General features: G+C 33.6%; 1 pseudogene; it reads right to left on the bottom strand.

Annotated features, from left to right (window-relative positions):
• Positions 1–7584: 7584 nt before the first annotated feature.
• LOC149545066 (serine--tRNA ligase, chloroplastic/mitochondrial pseudogene) lies at positions 7585–8267 on the bottom strand (annotated as a pseudogene).
• Between the last annotated feature and the right edge of the window lie 15685 nt (positions 8268–23952).

The raw sequence follows: 23952 nt of genomic DNA, 5'->3' as shown, positions 1-23952 counted from the left end.
TTGATGGTTTCAGCAAGAGAGTATGAGGGGCATTCACTTGATATGGACTTGAGAGGAGATTGTTCTTAGATGAGTCTTGGTTGGAGACTTGGATAGCTTGATGAGAATTCTCATTCCCCACTCTTGGTCTACTTGGTGGTTTGATACTTGAGAGGTATAGTGCATTGTTTCTCTTAGGTGCATTATGTTTATGCTTATCTTTCATGGATATGGATCTTGAGCTATGGTACATGAGTTAGTTCTAGAGGGTTCATTTGAGAGACAGTTTAGCATTGGTTATCTCCATTGTCATATGTTGGTGTTATGCTGGTTGATTTTGGAAGATGGTTTTATATTGGGCATATTCCTTGGTATAGGAATGGTTATTCCTTGGATTAGAAATGGGTTTATGAGTTTGACCTTCCTGTGAGAGGCTTCCATCCATGATTAGTTATATGGTATGGTTTGGGTGTTGTTGTGGCTTCTTGTTGGGGATTTATGGAGGAGATCATACTTGCATAGTTTATATCTAGAGGTGTGTGTAGACGAACATGATACAGGTTATGATTTTCATGGTTTCTCTTTGCTCTCGGTTATCTTCCTGGATGTTTGGTTTCACTTACATTAGATTTGAGATTGGTTAGAGATTGTGATTAGTGGTTTGTGCTCATTTATGTCATGTGAGAGATGACATGGTTATTCCTTTATCTCTTTCCTCTGTTGGTTGTGGAGAACTTAAGAGATTGTTGGAGATTTATTTTTTTCTAAGAGTTGTTCTTGCAGGTTAATTGTTTATGTGTTGCGGATGTCCTTGAGACTACATTGTAAGGAAACTTGACAACACAGAATATAACAGTTTCCACATAACCCATCTCATAGATTTAAAATAAATATGGAATTAAAATCCACATGCAAGAGAATAGACAACATACTTACAAAATTGTGACACAAGATATACCCTGGGAAACCCTCATTGAGGGCAAAAAACCCAGCCTCCAAAAGAATCCATCACCATGTATTATTCAGCAAAAAACACCATTGCAATACAACCACTAGTACATTTTAGATCAAATTTTGACCTTTATTTTTGATGTAGCTCTTAAAATGCTTGTTGAATTAAAAAAATTCATTTTTATGCCCGAGCTGGTCAAAACTTTGACCAACTCGGGTTCACATAACTCGTTTTTATGCTCGAGTTGGTCAAAATTTCCACCAACTCGGGTTCACATAACAAAAAAAGAAAAATGTTGTCGTCATTTTGCCACCAGCTGAAGGAGGGTCTATCTACATGTGCACCACACACGGGAGCTCTTTGAGGTGAGGTAAGTCCATGTCGTTACCTCTGGTAGCATATACATTGTTTTTTAAAGTGATAGGCTACATTGTTCAGTAAAACCCTCAATATTTTCATGCTTTGGAGATATAGCACTGGCCATTGGGGAACATTTTGAAAAATATTTAGGTTATGTGATGCCTATGCTTCAGAGAGCAACAGAGTCGTCTATGCATTCTATTGATCAAGAGGATGAACTGATTTTAGTATACAAATCAGCATGTAATGGAATTCTAGAAGCATATTCAGGCATTTTTAAAGGTTTCAAAAGCTCCTCCAAAAAAGAGTTACTGATTCATTATGCAGGTCATATTTTGCAATTTCTTGAGCGTATCTACCAAGAAAAAGATAGGGACGAAGTTGTCACAAAAGGTCCAATGACTGAATAATAAAATATATTCCTAGATAGAGCGAGTATATGGTTCTTTGTTATTATTTTGTGATCCAATCCATTTTTCTTAATTGCAGGCCTACTAATCACTGTGTTGGTAGGACTGGAAATTATAAATGCCTATTATTTGAGGATGCTCAGATGGGTTAAGAATTCAAGCCAAGTCAGCATTCATGAATTGCCCTCCAACCAAGCTTAAGGTAATACAAATTATGTTAATAAAACAATACATATATTGTAAAACAAACATGTTGTTGCAAATAAAATAGCACAAGAGTCAAAGTTTGTAATCCATATCACTCAGTCTGATATGATTGCTCTGGAAATTTTGAAGTAATAGGTGGCTTCTATCCTCAAATTTTTCTTTAGATTGTTTTATAAACTTGTTTTTACAATACAACTCTTTATCTATTTGAATATTTATCTAGATATCGTAATTGTTGTTATTGCCCTTAAGCTTACATACAGAGAAAAAATAGAAATAGAATACCAATAGATTGATTACCTATCAAAATTACATAGCAAAAGCAAAGTGTGAAGTATACTAACAGATATGATGAGTCTTGTATCCAAGGCCTTCATGGTGCATATATCTCTTAAAAAATTGATTGAGTCAATTTTTGATTAGTTAATGTTATTGAACCCTCTAAAAAATTATCAAGCAAATCACTTAATAATTTCTCTATTGAAGCTTATTTTGAAATCAGAATCATTGCATGAGTGCAACTCGGACTGTTGTGCTACATAGCAAATTTTGTAGATTCTGGTGGTTCTATTGCTCAAAAAAAAAACTTGGACTAGGATGAGCCAGTACCAATAGCATTGATTTCTGGTACAGAAGTGAATATAATAAAGTGTCTTGGAAGAATTCATTAAGTTTAACTTTCAACTCTAAGGGAATTAATTTCTAAGCCCTTTGATATTTGAAGATGAGGAAAATGCTTTTGACAATTGGATATGTAATCAAAGCTTTAGTTCTTTTTGTTTGTCTTAGAAATAATTTTCAATTTAAGAGAACGGCAATGAGGGAAGGTGAAGCATGAAGCATGTTTATGTCAAAAACTTTGATTGTGGATTTCTTCAACTTTTATATTTTGATTTTCTATAACTTTTGGAGCATACTTTTTATTCTTATGCTTGAATTTGCAATTCTTCTATGGAGAAATTTTGCATCTCCAAGCATTTATTGCCAAATACCAAGTTACACATAACTAGAAGAGGAATCAATCCATCCTTGTGACACCTAAAAGTCACATCTCTAAGTAAACAACAATAGGATTTGCGACACCTAATTAGGCAACATTTTGATGTAAAACTTGGCCTAAACCATATCATACTCTTTAGTGTCTTTTTAATTAATTTTCCTATATCTTGGGAAAGAATGATGTCACCAATAAATTACACTTATATATAGCTACTATGAGATGTTAGTACACCCTAAACCCAATTGTCTTGGTGGCTGTTTGATACCACATTCTTTAGCAATGAGTAATTATTATTGTTGTCTTGATCTTATCCATTATTGTATACTAGGTGTGTTTTTTTGGTAGAAGGGTGCTATTGTAACTGTGTTTCTTTTTCTCTGCTTCATTTTACTAAACATTACCTATCAAAAAAATATTGATTGTCTTTCAATATTAAAATGTACGAGGGTATGTGAAGACTTTTCTTGATATCCACAGAAATTGTTTGAGAAGCACATGAAGTTTTGACAACTCATGCACCCTTGCCTCCTCAACTGGTTTTATTTTCAAGTAACAGGTAAAAAAATTTCTCTCATTCTCATTGTGCTTTATATCCATGGTAGAGGTGTATTTCACTAGTCGAGCACAAATTGGATGTAGCATAAATGCTTTGTCTTTTATTCTAGACAAAGTGGGTTGCATGAGGGCAACTCACATCGGTTCCTATAAGGCCACTAACTCTATCTTCACAAAAAATTACAGGATATCCAAATTTAAGAAAGGATACTAATTTAGAAAGGAAAAATTGTGTTGTTTTCATTAATAAAAGAAAAGCATGTGATTCAATGTGGTAGTAATTGGTGAACATTATCTTCAGCAATTAGTAGCCGATAGTTGTTTTCTAACTTCAAACATAACTGACTATAAGATTTATTGTGTGCACTAGAAAAATCATGTGCATTTGCACCATTTTTCGGAAAATCATCTTCAAATCCTCTATTAGTATCTTTTAGGTCTATGTTAATTAATTAGACATATCTTTTGTCTTCATCTTTTCTGGATCTAGATTGCTTTGCATATAATATTGATCTGTGTGATTTAAATATTTTCTTTGAAAAGTGGCATAGTTTGTATCATGTTCAGACCTCATATATGATGCTTTTGCTTGGCAATCCACATAATCTATTTGAGAAACACATAAAAATTTAACAAGCCTTGCACCCTTGCTTGCTGAAATGATTTTATTTTCAGCTAACAGGTAACAAAATTTCTCCCAATCAAGGTTGTGTCATTCTTTCATTTTTAGGTGAATTACAAAACAAGCTCAACACAAATTGGATGCACCACTGATGCTTTCCTTTTCCTTCTAGACAACATGGATCTGCATGATGGAACCTTAGAATGATTCTAGTTAGGGTGCTAATCTTTTTTCTGTAAATTAGTAAATAGCCATTCAACTTCATAAAACAATGCTAGTTTAGAAAGAAAAACTTGCATTGCTTTGGCCCCCCATTAATAAAATCTAAACTTTTTTTTAATTTTGTAGTAATTGGTGAACATGATCTCTAGTAGGGAGTAGCTAATAGTTATTTTCTAGAATCAAGTGGACCTGAGATGAAGAATTCTAGTGCAAATTGGCAAAATTGTGGGTGTTCGCACTATTTTTCTTAGTAGCATCCTCAACTCCTTCTTGATGATCTTTTAGGACTGCATTTTTATTTAGGGACATATTTCCTCTTCATCCTTTTTGAATCTGGATTACTCAAGATGCAATGTAAATCTATGTTATTTAACTCACGTCTATTTTATCTTTTCCTTTTAAAAGTAACCTACTTTGTTTTATGTATAGACCTAATATATGACCTATTTTTCCTTCAAACTACCATTTCAAACAACCTAAGATCTAGTTTTAATGTAGCACTGGAGTATTCCTTATTAAAATCTCATATTGTTTTAAAGTGTAGTGGCACTAGTACATTTGCATCCATTTTCCTACAATTTTTTTTTTTAAATGCTATGAATCCTCTTTATTTTTTATTTTATCATTCCCACATTGGTCACAAAAAAAAAATTCCCCCCCCCCCCCCCCCCTTTAATCAAAATTTTGACCAACATCAAATTACACAAAGTCGATGCAAAGACTAGAAATGCCAACTATTTGCCTGTGTTTTCTAAACTTTGGTGAGTGCATGCCAAATGTGTTTGCCCACATTTTTTGATCTTGGATATGGTTGGGAAGGCAGGATGAAATTGTGTCTTTTTTGCTCATGTTTTCTAGAGTTTGGTGAGTGCAGATATCAGATTGGCATTTCTCATAGGGTTTGCCCATGAAAATTTTTTCTTACAGGTGTCTTATGTCGACTTGGCCTAGTGTGGAACCATTCTTTCAATACCAGCTATGACCGACTGGTGAGAGTGAATAGCATTCGGGTGGTTGACCATAGCCTATGTCAAATACTTGTTTCTCATTCTCATCAACATAGCACACATGAGATTAGGATAACTGGTCCTCAAGCTGCAATGCATTTTCTTCCGAATGAGAATGAATTAGGCCATTGGGCATTCTTTTCTCATATAGAGGCCCTTTCCTATCTGCATACAAGAGTATTGGATCTGCTTCTGCTTTTATTAAAAGGTAAAATAGTATAGTTGTTGTGTTTAAATCATCCATTTAATGTGAAAACTCCTTGTTTGGAAGTAGTCTATTTAACTTAAAGAAGTTCTGACATAAACTCTTCCAATATTGTATATAAAGCTAGATAAGTTGCTTCAAGATAGTTCAAAGACTATAAACATAATTCATAAAGTTGATTTGGTCAATAAGTTCTTGAATCAGATGCAAACAAACAAGATTGTTTTCCTAAATTAGAAGTAGCAATCTAGAATAGTAGTTGAAGAGAGCTTAACTTAATGGGTGTTTGTAAATTGATTATTATAGGGTTTACCAGGTGATATTGAAAAGTGGGTCCTTTGTCTTAAAGGAGAAATTTTGCATTTTTATGGCACATCACTCTTACTGACCTAGTTAAGCATTCATGAGCCATCAAAGATCATTATTCAACATAAAACAAGTGAGGCTTTGGCATGGGCTTGTTGGATAAGGTATGCATAGTTGGAAGACAAGGAGCTCTTTTTATACTTTCTAATTTATGATGTCCTTCAGTCATCCAGATTAATTAAAACTACATAATCAAGTGAACATACCATCCTACAACATAGTTTGTAAATATAATTTTTTATACATTTCCTAAACACTAGCATAATACCAAACAGTTGTCAGTTGCTTTTATCAATGTTTCAAATATGTATCTAGCTCATTTCAAACATATTCTTATCATATTGTTCTTTTGGACCCTTTGATAACATGTGTTGGTATTGATAATCACCCTTTCTGTAATTAGCAAACACGAAAACAATTAACTATTAAGGTCACTCAATAGTCACTCTTTGAATATTTAACAAGAAATGGACTTTTCATAAGCTTCCTTGATAAATAACTTGACCAGTTCTTGAGAATAGTGCATACTAAACAGAGAATGAGTAGTCCAATCTCTTGAACTCCATTGTTAAAAATTACTATCAAGATCACAAATAAAATCCTAACCATTCCAATGTGAATTTAACATATGTGCACCTGCATTATTCTTGCAAATATAGTGTTATTCACAGGATTGCCTCTTATTCCAAGAGCAATTTTCTGTTTTGATTTGACATTATTTGATTGTACCTTTGGACATTTTGTTGTTTTTCACTACCATCATTTTGACATCATTAGGATTCTTGGCATTTTCATGAGACTCTTTAAAAAAAATACTACCAACTCTCCCTTGATCTTGTTTCAAATTCTTTTGTCTCAAACTATAATTATTTCTTACCAGAAAAACACCTATTACAGTAAAATGGCCTCCTCAAAGTATTTTTCCTTCCATATGAATCAAGAATATTTATGGAAGTAGTTTGTTGACTTTCTTCATAATAAATGAGAACTTGTAAGGGGTGACCCCTAGTGCACATAGTAGACAGATAGGCTTGAAGTCATGGGTCACCCTCATGGTCTTGAGTTTGATTCCACCTCTAGGTTCAAATGGTGAGAGTGGCTTGCCTATGGCTACTCTACACCTATGGGGGGCTAGTCTCACCCTAAGCTCACACCGGTCACTAGTCATCATTGGGCTAAGGTCACTGGGACACCCCAATGTAAAAAAAATTAGAAAATAAATGAGAACTTGCTACTGTTAAATATCCTCATGTTGTTTGTGCGATCTACTATATCATTATCAATATGATCTTTTGAAGAAGAATGCCCTCCCTTTTCAAAGTGTGATGTAGTACACAGCATATTGTATTTACATCTTCTCTTATTTATAGTTTGTAGTATTGGGATAATCTCCCCTCTAAATTTCATTTGAACAAAATGAATGTTGAAAGAACACCATTTTACACCTTTTTGGATATTTAAGTTACCAACAGATCAAGTAAGCAATGCAAAAATGTATTTAAGACACCTACCTAAAACTTATCCCAATAAATGTATAGTCAACCTACCATTTGAGGATTACTAAGGTCAAGAAAGATGAGTGCTAAAATGTATGAGGTGGAAAACATTTCATACACTCAATAGCTAAATCTGAGGTCCTTCTCAGAAATAATGGTTCAAAAAACTATCACAAAATTATCTTCACATCTAGGAAATTGCTTTATTGTTTCGACTTTGCATATATGACTTCAACACCACCCATGAATGGTTTCAAAAAATTTGGAACAATTACAGCCCCATCTTCCTGCTGAAAATTTTCAAGTATGGATATAATCATTCTAGGTACAGCACAAGTTGTTGCATTTAACGTATGTACAAACTGCAATGGTGGCAATAGGGTTTTCCCTTTCTTGGGCTTGATAGCCACTAAAAGAGTTGATTCTGTACTTATAGGTCGTAATCGAATATTAAGTCGATGACTTTGGTAATCTGTGTAGTTTGATGCACTGGATATCTGAAAATAAGAAAATTTGTATAATTATTATGGATATTTGTAGAGGCATTTTTTTTCCTATCTACCAATCAAATATTGTCCTTGCTGAATGGCATTACAGTTTAGGGTATACCTCACCATACCACCCTAGACCTGGCATCCATGCCTCCACATCATACTTGTGGTATGTTGGTGCACCTAAGTCTTCAGAAGGCATGTCTAGAGTCCTGCTTAAAATAAAAAATTGTAAAATAAAAAAATAAAAAAATAATGTTGTATAATCAATTAAATAGCCAAATATTTCCAACTCACTTGAAGTGTAATCCAAGTGAAGAAAAGAGATCTTCCTCAATGCTAATTAGCTCCTCAAGGAGTAATTTACTTTCCTCTGGATGACATATCACAAACATTTCAACCTTATTAAACTAATGGACACGGTACATCCCCTGCCCAACAACCCAAAAAAAATAGCTATACTTTAGGCAATATAAATTCAAAAAAAACCTAGTTCACTAATCACTCACCAGAAGGAGCTGAGGAATCTATATAACATAGATCTATTATTGTTAGTTATGAATCATTTCAAACAACAAAGCAGTGCACAACCATGGTATCTTTTCATCATTATGGCTTGGAGTCTCAATCATCTATCACCAATATTCTATTTGTGGATAGTGGGAACAACTTAGTATATAAAGAAATAAGAATGAAGGCATAAAACATAGTATGTCTAATTACAAAAATAATTGTTTTCCCTAAAATTGAATGACTCATATATCCAGACAGGTTAAGGGAAAGTGATGAATGAAGAAATCCTCTTGCACTTTTATCTAGTTATAATTGCAACAGAGGATCGGGTTCAAACTCAATGAATGCACGTGCCATGTAACTATAAGAGATTTGGAACACATTGACACTCTCCTCCAAGCACTACTATTTTAGTCTAGTAGAGTAGAGGCAAGTGAATGGAATCATGAAGTTTCACTTCACAGGCTAAGAATCCATTTCCATTGCCTTTGTCCACACATTAAAGAAGCTATGGGGGAACCATGTATGGGGGATGAGCTCACAATGACATGCGCACAATGATGTAACCATAAAAAATCCTACCCCACTAGAAGATAATAAGTCATGGTAGAAAAAAAATCAAAAACAATTCAGACCAAAGCTTGACTACTCAATAGAGCAGATCGAAGACCAAGACCACCCTCCTTTTTAGGCCTACAAATAGTTGCCCAATTAACTAGGCTCCATTTAGTACTACGCAAATTACCACTCCAAAGGAATTGTCAAGAAAGAGCATCAAACTCCTTGAGAAAGTAAATAGGTGTAGCGTGAACCATGCTTCGATAAGTAGGAAGACCTTGGATAACAACTTGAAGAAGAGTAACCCGGGCAGCAATAGAAAGCCATCTATGAGTCCAATGATTTACCTTATCTTGAAGCTTGGTAATCAAATTTTGCAAAAAAATTTATCATAAAGAATAAAGGTATTCTGATGCAAACAAATCTTTAAGATAAAATACCGTGCCAAAATGGTTTTGAAACAATAACCTTTTTGAAAATTTTGAAAACTAGGGCAACACAAAACAAAGGTATAAGGGATTTTCAGGCACTTAGGTCCTTTTTGTGGATAATTTAGAGCCAAACCATAAGAAATTGAAATGAAGATACAACTTACATAACAGGGCATAGTTAGGGTAACCTAATTGTTTTCAGGATTTCACAAAATAAAACCCTAATTTGCAAGACTAAAAAAAAAAACTTAATTGATTTTTTACCCCAAATATCAGAATATTTCTATATTGTGAAAAGTCACACCAACATGCATATCCATTGAGTTTTTCTCTCAATCAAAACTACTTGGTTTGCTACCTTGTTTGTAGAAGGGTTAGCAAATGGTGTCTTGTGAACCATTCCTTGTAACTTCTTGGCATGTTACCACTTTGGCTAAAGCATATTAAACCATTGAATTTTTCCTTTAGTCAAGCCCCCTTAGCTTGCTACCTATTTGTAAAATTTTTAGTGAGGGTGTTATACCCATTTATATTAAGTGAAACCCAGCTGAAACCAAAAATCAAAACCTTCAACAAGTTATGTGCCTTATTGAAGAATTGCAGGGTTACCATGTGGTATTTGATGTAATAAGACCCTGTGAAGGTCCTTTTTAATATATTTGTAATCATTAAAGTTCAAGTTGTAAGCCATTCTTGGAATCAAGATGAAAGGACAAAGGTCATTTATATAATGTAGTAAAATGTCATGGGCAAAGGGAGTCCTAGAATGTACTAGGTTGAATGGGGTCAAAGAGTCATAAAATGCATATCAAATGGAAATAAATGCAATGTAATTTGGAAATATGACAAAATGTTGCCAAACAAGCCACATATGGCACTATGGTAGAGTCATGGGATTAAGTGAAGGTTTATGAGTCTTTTAAGCATTAGAAAGGTCAATTAGTCTCAAAAATGTCAGAAGAATTGAGTCCTAAAGCTCGAGGTTATCATAAAGGATTGTTATTAAAGATATTAAAAATTGTTCTAAACTGTCCCAAGATAGTTAAAGGGAATTTGGTTGGTTTTAGGGTGTTAGGAAATTTGAAAAAGGAAAAAAATAATCTTATATGAACATGATAGATGAATGTGTAAAGGTGTTGAGGAGATTTCAATGTGATAGCCCTTGAAAATCAATAAAAAAAACTCTCTATTTCGCTGTTAAAAATGTCACAGAACAATGACTATGCAATTTGGTTGTTTTTAATTGGTGCAAGTTTTATTTCACTTCAAAGCTTTTCTTTGAATATGAAAATGATTGAGAAGGTTATTTTGTAAGTTGATTTTATTTGTGAAAAGTCATTTGTAAAAGATTTTGCACAGGTAATAAGAGATTGTCATTGTCACATGACAGAACTTGACTTTATAAGGAAAACTCAATGAATTTGACCCCTCTTACCATTGTATTGTATATGTAACTCATGGAAGAGGGGTTGATAATGTATTATGCACCTATTTGATATGATTTTGTGCAGAGAAATGAAGGGAGATTAGAGACAAAGATCTTTAAATGTGGCAGGGTGTTGTTTAAGGGTCACTAGGTGAATGGGATAGTTATGAGTTGGGAGATTCCATCCACATTAGGGGTATATTTTCTTGCATAGAAGGTTAGTATTGGACCAAGAGAAGGTGTTGGATCCATTGTAAGGATCAAGAAGTGCTTAGAAGGGTTGATGTTCCAAATAATTTCAACATCCAACATTTATAGATGTTTGAGTCCTAAATTCACGTCCCTTGATGTTAACCCAAATGGTTTAAGGATTAAGTTTTTTAAAATTGTACAACCACCATGAGGCCAAACTTGCATAAGCTAATTGATTTGTAATTAAGTAAAATATTAATTCTTCTTTTCACCCTTAGGCCAACCCACTTAGGCCTATTTTTCAACAAATTTCAATTGCAATTATTTCATGGCTGAAATTGTAATGATCTTAGGCTCACGAGTTTTTGAGATTTACCCATCTTTTGATCTCACATGTTCTTAATTGAAGATTGCATTAATATGTTTCAATATTTTAGTCATCTTCATGTTCCAATTTATTTGCAAGTATATTTTCCTATGAAGAAAGACCACACCTAACAATATGAACCCAAAACAAAGCAATGAGACAATGGCTGCATTGTGGGCTTAGTTTCGAAGAAAACTTGATAAATGTTATTGTCCTTGCAAAAAGTGTAAGGGCTTAAAGAATCAAAGAATTCTAATCACAACAGCCCAAATTCTTTGTAGGGAATATGGTCATGTTGAAGGGGGCCACGATTTTTGTCCATTGCTGAATGTGAATTTCCTACTGGAGGAACATGGAGGTGTGAATATCCAAGCTAAGGATAACACTTCCATGGAAGAAGATGATAATGTGCCAGAGGACATTATTGAAGAATATGGTATTCGGGTAGGTGATGAAGAGGCTCATAATGATGGTACTAGTGAATCTGATGATAATGATGAAGATGTTCTTGACATACCTTTACTTGAGAAGGCACACAAGCCCTTATACAAAGACTCCCAAACAACTCTACTATCGGCTATAGTGTTGTTGGTGAACTTAAAGGTTATGAATAGTATATCCAATGTAGCAATGTCACGTATGCTAAGGTATGTCATTTTTGTCATCTTCAATGTTAGCATAAAATTACTATTCATTATATTAACAATGCATATTTGTTGTTGTAGGTTGATTAGTGAGTTTTTGTTACCACCATCAAACATTTTGCCTCATTCATACTAAGAATTATCTAACATTATGGATCAGATTGGAATGAAGTATTAGACAATACATGCATGTCCCAATGATCACATTTTATATCATAAACAACATGAATTTGCAATAGAATGCCCTGATTGTCATGTTATTAGATATTAGTCAGATCAAATAACAAAAAATGTGCCTCACAAGGTTTTTTGGTACATTCCCATTATTCCACGTCTTGAATGATTATTCAGGTGTGCTAGCTTGGCACAATTTATGGATTACCATGCATGCAATAGAAGTCAAGATGGCATTATGCAAATGCCTGTCGATGGTTCTGCATTTAAAGAGATAGAAGAAACATGGTCACACTTTAAAGAAGAACCTCGTAATCTGAAACTTTCATTGGCGGTAGATGGTGTCAATCTATATGGAGATATGAGATCTGTTTACTCAGTATGGCCTATTTTTGTTATTAACAATAACATTCTTCCTTAGATGTCCATAAAGAGGGAGCACATAGAGTTGTCAATGATTGTGCCAGGTATTTTCTTATTTTACTGTTATCTAAATTAATTTATAAATAGTGCATTAAAATGGTTATAATAATTACGTAATGTTTATGTTCATTCAATTTCTAGGTAAGTACCAAGTTAAAGATATGAATGTGTATATTGAGCCCCTAATTGATGAGTTGTTGAAGTTATGGAATGGCATCACTATGTATGACATCTCTAGACTGCTAGGACATCAACAATTTCAATTCCATGCAATGCTTGTATGGACAATACATGATACCCCTGGGGTAACTCATTTTTGCGGTATGTTATATTGTTAAGATTGCATATTTTTGGTTTGTTATAGTGCTTAAACATTACTATTGAATGCTTAAGTTGAGCATAATAATTGTACATGATCTTTTAGGTCTTTAGACAAAGGGAAAATTTGCATGTCCAGTTTGTGGTCTGAAGATGAAATGTCGTCATTTGAGAAGTTTAGGAGAGCAGGTATTTGATGAGTTTAGACACTTTCTCCAAAATAATCATAGGTATCGAATTGCTAAAAAACATCTTTTCAATGGGAAAGAAGAGACATCATCAAGGCCACAAAGAATGACACCTCATTTATGAAAGTTGGAATACGATCGACTAAATCGTTGAGGTAATGTCATATTTTTCATCTAAAGTTTACAATTTTTATTTTGATATTGTCTTATATTTATTAATGCTGTAATTGATGCTCATGAAGGTCATCAAGGCATCAATGAACAACTTTCTAGAGGAATGAAAATTTATCCTACTCAATGTAGTAGGTTACCATACTACAAGGATCTCCAAATCGTGAATTTGTTTGATGCTATGCATATTGGAAAGAATGTAACAGAGACACTATGGAAAATGTTGGATGGAAGGCATGATAGAGAACAAATTGCTAAAATTTGTACTGACATTCATGAATCCAATCATGCACTAAAAAATTTCATTGAATCAAATAGCAATGGAGATCGCATAAACACAAGTGCCCTTCCTTGGTTATTAACGGAGCAACAAAGTGATGCATTAAAAGAAGTTATCAAAAAAAAAAATTCTAACAAGATTTACTGCAAATATAAGAACTCTTCTATTGAAAAGAAAGGTGATTTTGGGCTAGGGTTGAAAACACATGATCGGCATACCTTCCTCAAGGTAAGTCATGTTTTCTATTTACAGTATATTTGTAAGATTGAATGTTGTACCAGTTGCATTATTTAATAATATATTAAAATGATCATTTTTTAATGATTGCAGTTTGTCCTACCTCTATCCCTTCCATAACAGTTTGACAACAGTATTAAACAAGTTATATATGATATTGGAAAATACATGAGGTTAGAAGTTTTTTTTCTTAGATTTGTAGCTTTTTATCTGAAATCTATTGTATAATTTTATTTGAAATCTCCTTTATGTATTTTTGAGTGTTGAATCTCTTTTAGGTGGTTATCATCTAAAGAAATTGATAAAAAAGATATAAAATATTGGAAGAGAAGAATTCCACAGCTTATGTGTGAAATGCAAAATTGTTTACCTCGAACATTTTTCAATGCTCAAGAATACTACCTCATACATCAAGTTGAGGAGATTGAATTGTGTGGACCTATACAAGCTAGATCAATGTGGATGGTTGAGAGGCACTTGAAATTTATGAAGGGCTTGGTTCGAAAAAGAGTAGATCCTGAGGGTTCTATGATAGAGGGATATATGATATACCAGACCATGGTGTATATTAGTGAATATCTTTCAAAATTTGCAGTAGGTATCCATGTAGATTGCATTTGGAATTCTAACTGTAATGACAAATTCAAAGGGGAGTACCTGATGGGGAAAGGTAGATTGAGGAGGGTGAGAGGTAATTATAAGCTTTTTTTTGTAATTTAACAATTCTTATCCATCATAAATATATATAAGTTGTTTCTAACTGGTCTAATTGTCTTCTTTATAGTTGGTTGTGAGTGGGATGCACTACACTTGTATATTGCAAACAATCTTGATTGGATGAAAGTATGGATTGAACAGACTGAAGAAAATGGTCGCTCATTAACATGGAATGGTGTTGCATCATTGGTTAAAGAAGCTCATCATAATGGAGATCCCAATGTTATGCCAATGGTACTTGATCTAATATATGGCTTAAGAGATACAGAGGTATGCATAAGATTACTAATCATGAGACATAATTTTAATATCAACTCACAGATCAATGAGAAGATTCCTGACATGTTTGAATAATTGCAGGTCAAACACCACAAAGCTATGTACTACCATGGCTATAAATTTGGCACAAAAAAGTTAGATGAAATGAAGAAAATGTGTGATTCTAGGATAAGTGATGTCTTCGCGGTCACCAATATTTCATCTTGAACTGACATAAATCCTCAAAAATCTGAAAATTGATACTATGGCATTTCGGATGATATACTTGAGTGTGACTTTAATTCATTCAAAATACTTCCATTTGTTGTCAAATGGTTTAGGTTACGACTGAATCAAAATGATCCAAATAGGAGTATTATTGAACATGATAATGGATTTACTATGATTAATACAAGGTCATTTGAGCCAATCATATTATTATGCTCTTTTATTTATGGCTTTGGAGTTATTTTGATGAAAGTATATGAATATTTGATGTCACAAATGGTAGGAAAAAGCTACAATGATCGCTAATCAAATGAAATCTAAAATACGAGCGTCATATCTACATGACATTGGCCTTAGTACTGACTTTGTATTCATCACCCAACAAAGTATGCAAAGATACACTGATGAACTTGTTAATATTATCATCAAGGGTGATAGAAGTGAGGAGAATGAGGCATTGAGAATAGAATTGGACTGTAGAATCCAATCTTTGAAGATAAGCAGTAATTTGACTAAAGAAGTAATGGAAGTTCAATAGATATTAATAATTTATAGTATCTTATGGATCATGATGTCTAATTTTATGTGTTCTTGTATAGACATATGTGCCACTTGGGACATCACATGGTGAACATCGTCAGTGTTGTTGCGCAGTACCTTCGTGTAAGTAACACTTTGTTTTGATCAACATTATAACACTTACCTTTTTTTGTGGATGTTTCTCACTAGTATCCCATTTGATCTTTATCCATTGCAAATGTCTTTGCTAACAATATTGTATTCTTCAGCTCATGATGAAGTGCAGACTCCTCCTTCAGTTGGTGGTCCACTATTGTCTGCTGCATTGTCAGTAATAAGGACCATGCAAACATCATTGTCTATGCCCACTAGAATTGGTAAAACCTTGTTTGGCTATATTTTTTAATGTGCTATATTTTGTAATGTCTTTCTACAAGTTGATGAGCAAAGAAGTAGCATATCAGTGCTTAAATGATGTCTATAGAAGCCTGCATACACACAAACACATGCATACACACACAATGTATACATACATACATACATATACATATACATATACATATACATATACATATACATATACATATACATATACATATACATATACATATACATATACATATACATATACATATACATATATATATATATATATATATATATATATATACCCACACATAGAGAGACATGGACATAGGCAGGGAGGTAGACCAACAAAGAGCAGCACTAAAATTGTCATTTAATTGTTATGATATTTCAGTCGATAGAACAACAGAGAGCAGTACTACTAAAACTGATCCATTTTCTGGAGCAATTCATGTGATTAGTATTGGTTCATATGAAGGGACATTGTTGCTGAATAAGAAAACTATTTTTTCATTAAAAGAACGAAAGCTTCTAGGTACTTTAAAATTGATATTATTTAAAGTGTAAATTTAGTTTACTTTTACATTACTCATTTTGGACTGATAAATCCTTTATGTTGTTGTAGGTAATAATGCTTTCTTTGAACATCTTTTTCATATGAAATTGAGACTATTTGGACCCACCATATGTAAAAGGTACGTAGTTTCATATCATTGCTAAATAAATTTTCTTTTCTTTTATTTATTGTAATATATTAAAGTTATTGATCTAACAATCTATTTTTTTTTAAAAAGGTGGAACTTACAAGCTGTGGAATTATAAAATTAGTTGATTGCATCTATTGGGGAGAAATTTGGGAAAAACATTTTTGACACTGGCCTACTTTTGAAAAGAGCAGCAAAGCATATAAAGATTGTGATGGATCAATATAGAAGGGCTCTTAAGGATAACCCAAAGTATGACCATCCTCCTATGATTCCACTAATGGAGTGGAATGAAATAATAGAAGATGCAAAGGAGAAAAGGCTATGTGAAGATAGAGATAATGAAGCAGCATAGTGCAAAAAGAGGTATGTCATTATAGTATTAAGTACATTGTAATCATGCACTAATTATTGATATTTGTAAATATATAATCTAAGATGTTTTAAAATGTTCATAGATTGTAGGACCCATCTGTGGCTACAAAAGCAAGAGTAGAAAAGGTTGGCCAACACAAACTTGGCTCTGGTGGCTATATGAATCTCTAGTCTCAACTTGTAAGTAGAGCAATGAATTTTTTTTTTTTAATATAATGTTGCAAATAGTTTTGTTTAATGAAACCATACATGGAAAATTAACATTATCAAAAAAAAAAACCACAAGGCACAAATTTCAATGTGGAGGTCACAGATGAAGATAGAAAAATTGCCTTGAAGGAAGGCTATAAAGTTGTGGTTGCACACCTACATGAAGAATCTATAAGCCTTGCCCAAGAATCAAGTGCACCAAATGATATCTCATAGGTAAATTGGTCAGATGAAAAGTAAATGAAACTAAATAGTTGAGAAGATTCTTTTTTGGTATTAGTTTTAAACATAAATTGACTACATAACAATGTGCATAACATTTTACTGTAGCCTTCATATCTTACCACAGAACCTACTTGTGACAAAGGCCATGATGTGAATTACAGTGATGGAGGTATTAATCTACTATTGGAAATTATTTATGCAATTATGAATACAATTTAACATCTTCAATTTGAATTTGACGTGTATCCTTTTTTTGAATATTTCAGAGCATGTTGAACATCATGCTGAAGGAGTGGACCATGTTCCAAGTGTTCAACATGTTGATGCAGTGGCAAATCAAAATGTTAATATACATGATGTGGCATTTTCAGGTAAGAAAAATGCATTTTATGTTGTACTTGTACTTAATTAAAAACTTGTAACAGTTAGAAAAAGAAAAAGAGTATGCCAATTTATCCCATTCACTTGTTCTTGCAAGAGAGCCCCCTTTAGTGCAGCAAACTCCTGCTCCTCCAAAGAGAAGGAGCCATCATAATTTGACATTACATGTGCCAGAAGAGGAGGAGAATGATGCAGATATGGATGCTCCTATGAGCACTTTTCTTAAGAAAGCTCAGAAAACAAAATAAATAAATGATGTTTTAAAAATCTTCTTTGATAAACCTTGTTGGATAATGAAAGAACTTTTTTTTAAGTAATTATGTATGAATGACGCGTATTAATACAGATTTTTATTTTATGTTAACGAATATTGTTATGTGTTAATGAAGTTTTTATTAGCATTGTGTATTAATGAATTTTATATCATATTAATGAATGTTATGTCATTGTATTGATTGAATGTTATAGTTCATAAATGGATGAATTAATGAATGAAGTATGTAATTAGATGATAATGGGTACTTTAGATTGATGTTAGGGGGAGGGGGGGTTGAGGCCAAATGAGCTTCCACCTTCATGTTGTTGGCCTTGTTAAGTAGAGAATATTATAGTATTCTTGAAACCAAGTGAAGCTCAAACTAACATAAAATGGACACTTTGCATGTCGTTGGTCTAAAATGATCCACGACTACTGTTGCCCATAACATACAATGCAAATGTGATATGGGATTTATGTGAAGCAATGGATGAGATTGATGAAGATGATGACTCTGCCTATGGAGATTTTGAAGATCTAGAGATAGGAGAGAAATATGGAGATAAAGCTAATGATAGCCTGGAGGACAGTAAAAATTTGAAGTCTACAGAAGAACAACAAATATTAAAAAAGATTGCACTCCGTGTCAAATTTTATTCTCAATATCCTTTTGGCTATTTTCTTTTCCAGTCATACAATGCCTACTTTTAAAGATATTTAGTTTCCATGGTTCATAACATTGTGAAAAAAATTTCTCAAGTGGATAGCACTGTGTATGAAATTCATCCTTAGGATATGATGCAGGATTAGAAGTCTAGAGTTTCCTTGCATGGGTGACTACATTGCAAGAGTTGGAACAAAAAAGCAACTAAAATTACCACCAAATCTTCTACAACCTCCACAAGGTTATACAAGGTTTGACTCACCTTACAAGAAGGACCTTACTAAGGTTTTTTGCTACTACTTTAAGTCATAGACCCAACACTTCATGAAATGTTGCAACTCTTCTTCTTGTCACTTGTACAACCCAAGCATCATACACCAAACTTGGCACAAGGTGATCAAGCAACCCCAACCTTCCTAACATCCAAGGGAACTGAAAAAAACATCAACACACCCAAAACAAATTAGGTATATGGTAGATTTGATGTTACCAGTCATAAGCTAAATTGCAACACTTGACTCTTATACCATACACACAACCAAGAATGCAATTGGATCCTCCAGAACTCCCAAGCACCAAGGATAGTTTGGAACAACTCCTATATGACCAAAACAAGGTGCAAAAAAGGTTGGAAACCCTGCCAACCACTTACCAAGCAAAGTGTTGCAACCAACCAAATAAGCGCTTAGGTTTCTTAGCATTGTTTTCCACCAATAACTCAAAATGTTTACAAAGGACTAGGCAAAGAAAAGAAAAATTCAAACACCCTTTTCAAAGTGGCAAAAGAATCCAATGTTTCAAAACCTAACTCCACTCCAGCATACCCTAGCCTTAATCTTGCACACAGGCCTAATTAGCAACTTTAGGCTTGGTCTACAATGAAAAGGTTAAAAATATTGGTGCATGGATCAATTCTTCAACTTCAATGTGTCCTCCTGATCAAACTTAAGATGCCTTGCCTCCACACCAAGTCCCAAGTTCCTTTTATCACTCTAACTCATCAAATTGCAAAAACAAGGTCTAATACATGGGTCTTATTAGACGTAGCGCTTGCTCTTAAAAATTCTTGTTGCAATCTCTTGGCTCTAGGATTTTGACATTTGATAACACAATGCCCTAGTTTTCTCCATACCAAATTGGAGAAAATTCCAACGGTGGGAATTCAAACTAGGGCCATTCCTTTGGCCAAAACCCTTGTTTTGAAGGTTTCACAGGCAGCAAGGAAGAAAAATATATAACTTGCAAATGAAATCAGATCTCTCCTTGAAACCAATGCCAAAACTTCATAAAATTCAACCTCGAACTTTTCAATGCAAAACAGCCACCATAAAACCTTCAGGAGTCCATACAGTATGCAAAAAATAGTCAAAAAGGCTTAGAAATAGTAGATTTTATTAATTTCAAAGCAAGTACAATGGTTCTCTTCATCCAATGGATGTTTAGAGCCTTTATAGGCTTGTACAAAGTGGGTAGAACCACCCCATGGCAGTTGTAGCCATTTGGGAGTGGTTTCTATTAAGAGTTATTAATTTTGCAAAAAGTTGCTAATGCAACTTTGCAACTTTTGCATTTCCTTTTGATATTTTAACTACCCTCCAAACAAAACAAGTTCTAAACCTTCCAAATGTTTATTCTAAGACTCTAGACCCCTAAAACAACCTAGAAAAAAAGGTATGAATCTAACTCCACCCTAGGACCAATTGATGCCCAGGTTCATATTGTTACTTGGGGTCTTGTGTCCGTTACAATGGTGGTTGTCCTTTATTATTCCTAGGCCTTATGACATTGCATAAAAAAAAACATAAAAAAAAACAATAGATTAGGTGTTCTGAACCATTCTCCCCTGCATAAAAGAAACTCCAATCTCTGGAGTGGTGTCAAGTGAGGGATCAAAACCATGTTCCTTAAGGTCCTTTCTTGATATCCATGTTGCATTTGCTATTGGTTGTCCCTTCCACTATACAAGATATTCAAAATAAGTCCCCCTTCTGGTCTACTTATTAATCCTTTTGTCTAGGATGGCTTCCACAACCAGTTTGGGCTTTGGTGGAATGTTTTTCCCCAACTCTTCCTCGAGGTTTGTTGTAGTACCTACATCACCTATAATAGCACATTTAAAAGAATACAAGTCAAATACATTAAAGATGGGTAATAAATTAAGATCACAAGGAAAATCAATTTGATAGGCATTATTGCCACACTTTTTCACTATTTTAAAGGTCAAGCAATGGATGAGAGTAATGAAGATGATGACTCTGCCTATGGAGATTTTGAAGATCTTGAGACGAGAGAGAAATATGGAGATGAAGCTAATGATAGCCTGGAGGACAGTAAAAATTTGAAATCTACAAAAGAACAACGAAGACTGAAAAAGCTTGCACTTTGTGCCAAATTTTATTCTCAATATCCTTTTGGCTATTTTTTTCTAGTCATACAATACCTACTTTTAAAGATATTTAGTTTCCATGGTTCATAACATTGTGAAAATTTTTCTTGGATAGCACTATGTATGAGATCCATCTTTAGGATATGATGCAGGATTAGAAGTCCACAGTTTCCCTTTCATGGGTGACTGCATTACAAGAGTTGGGAAAGTCTATTTCTAAAGAATTAATAGTAATTAGGTACACAGCCAACTAGGCACAATAAATATGAGTGGGAAGAGCTAAATGACCATCTACTTTAAGGTTGTGAATTGGGATAGATAAATAGAATTGGCATAGATAAATGACCATCACCTTGCTATTGGTATCTAGTGCAACAATAACAATATTTTCATACATTTATTTACCTAGAATGAATCATCCTTACTCCTCAAGGATGTTAAAACTTAAATATTTTTTATTTTCTTGGCTAAGATTTTAGTTATGAATTTGTCAGATAAATTGCGAAGAGAAACATACGTGAACCTATTGAAGGTGAGAGTGTTCTCTTCTTTAGGTACCAATGCTAAGGCAGAATTGATGGCTTCAATGACCATACCACTTTGTGAACATCTTCAACCACTTGGAGGTCAACCGCAATGAATTCAAAAAACTAATGGCTAAAAGAGTCTGAGATCTCATCAGGTTTAGGTGTCTTGTCTTATAGCCTTGTTCAAAACAAAATCCCTGACCTCCTTCATGGTGACAATTTGACAATATAATATTTTTAATTTCTTTAGTGATGATATTAGGAATGTGATTAAAAGAGAGAAGCTTGAACAACAAGGTCTCATTTGACTTGTGATAAAAATCTTTTTAATTCCTTTTCTATTAAAAATCATATTGCCATTGCCTAACACAAATTTTTTGATCGTGTTCCTTTCACACCTTTGATATGCTTTGAGGTGAAAAATATATTTGATTAGCATCTCCTTCATAGCATCAAGTTATGTAGAATTCGACCCTCAAATGCTCTTCCTTCCTAACTATTTTATGCAACTGGGCAAGGAAAAATAATCTCTTTGATTTAAGAGCTTTAGTTATGATCAACAAATACATTCCAAAACATTATCATAAGATGTGGTCACAAAGAGCATGTTGATGTTGGCAAAATATGTAATGTCGTGCCCACCCAAGTGTTAACTCTTACCCTACTTTGATATTTCTACCATAGGATTAAAATTTATATTAAGTTCATTCTGATATGATGTAATTGTAGGATGGATATGTGCCTTCTAGATTGCAATCACCTGTTCACAATATTATGATAGTTTGGTTGTGATTTCAGTTATTAGATTTGATGCTTCACCTCAAGTGTGTATAATGTATATACAAGTTTATGGCTAATGAATGTATATGGAAAGGAATGACATGGTTTCACTAACCCTTCTTACTGTACCTAGTTTGTGTGGTCAAGTTAGTGACCTTGTTACTTAGGGTATGTTTCATTACTTCACCCATCATATTTGGATACAAATAAAAGGATGTTCTTGCCTAAATTGCCGATAATTTGAACTATTTGTTATTTTGAACCCATGTGTTGTGGATGATTACTATCAATATGATTCCATTATTTACTATTATTATGAACTACTTCATTTTTCCATATCACCGATAGACAAAAGACATATGAATAGGTTTTTGAGGTATAGTTGTATAAATTGTAAAATTTGCACATTGTTCCTCAAGAAACTTTATAATATGTTAACATTGACTTAGTCTTATTGTCCTCCAAAAAATAGCAAAACCATAATATGATTACCATAGAGATGAGGTCATATACTTTTTAGCATTTCAATAGTTTATTCATGTGTTTGATATCGAAGTTGGTGTTGCAGCTGCTTTATATGCAAATGTTGGATATTCTAACTCCAATATATTTATTGCTTTAGCTCACCCAGGATGCAGTTCAACAACCCTCTTTAATCAGGACCTCTCAAAGTCAACATGCTTGATTTTTTTAAGTTGCCCACCTGTTAATGAAGATTTGATTAGTAGTGCTTCAAGGTACTATTCTTCTTGTGTGTGTATGTAATGGTTCACAATTTCATGATTCTATAATCTACCTATTTGGGCTAACTTTTTTGGATTCTACAGTAGTATTTTTGCTCCAATAGTATAGACAATGAATTGTGTCATCAGTATTCTGAAGCCTGTGTGCAAGTCTACAAAGAGATGGGTCTCAAGCTTATAGATTCATTACTACACTCAGGAATGGGCTCATCTTCAATCTTCAAAAGATTGAATATCAGCCAATTCCCGATTGTGGTAATGAATCTCAAAGCTCCTTCAGCCTGAGCATATCATGTCCTTCGGATGATCTTTTTGAAGCTGCTTCAACATTGTATCCTTCAGACTTTAGTTTATACCTGCCAACAACAAGACTACTTTGTGTCATTAGAATCATGAATAAGGAATGTAGAGGTAAGCTTTTCTAGATTTTTGCTGAGAAAATGTTGATATTAAAGTAGTGGGGCTGCTTGGCATTTTATACAAATTTGTTTGGTGTAATTTAAGATTTGAAGAAAACTATTGAAAATTTTCCTGTCCTTCCTATTTTATGCAAATTAAAGATGAGATTCATTGTTACTTGACTCCTCTACAATTTTCAATAACCGCTGGGATACTAAGAGCATATCATCTTGGAATGTCGGTATCATGGTTGTTTAACAAGGTTACATTTAATGCTAAGTGCTTAGTAGAACATAATTTTGTATCTCTTATAATCTAGTTAGGTGGCTAAAGGCTTTTTTCTTGAGTGTAGGATTACACACAATACATTCCCCTATCAGTTTATGAATTAGAATCATGGTTTGGGACACCCTTAATTTA

This window comes from Cupressus sempervirens, chromosome 8, assembly GCF_028749045.1.
Source record: "Cupressus sempervirens isolate cs-2001-9-10 chromosome 8, ASM2874904v1, whole genome shotgun sequence".
Classification (NCBI taxonomy): domain Eukaryota; kingdom Viridiplantae; phylum Streptophyta; class Pinopsida; order Cupressales; family Cupressaceae; genus Cupressus; species Cupressus sempervirens.
This window is presented reverse-complemented; position numbering and strand designations above follow the sequence as displayed.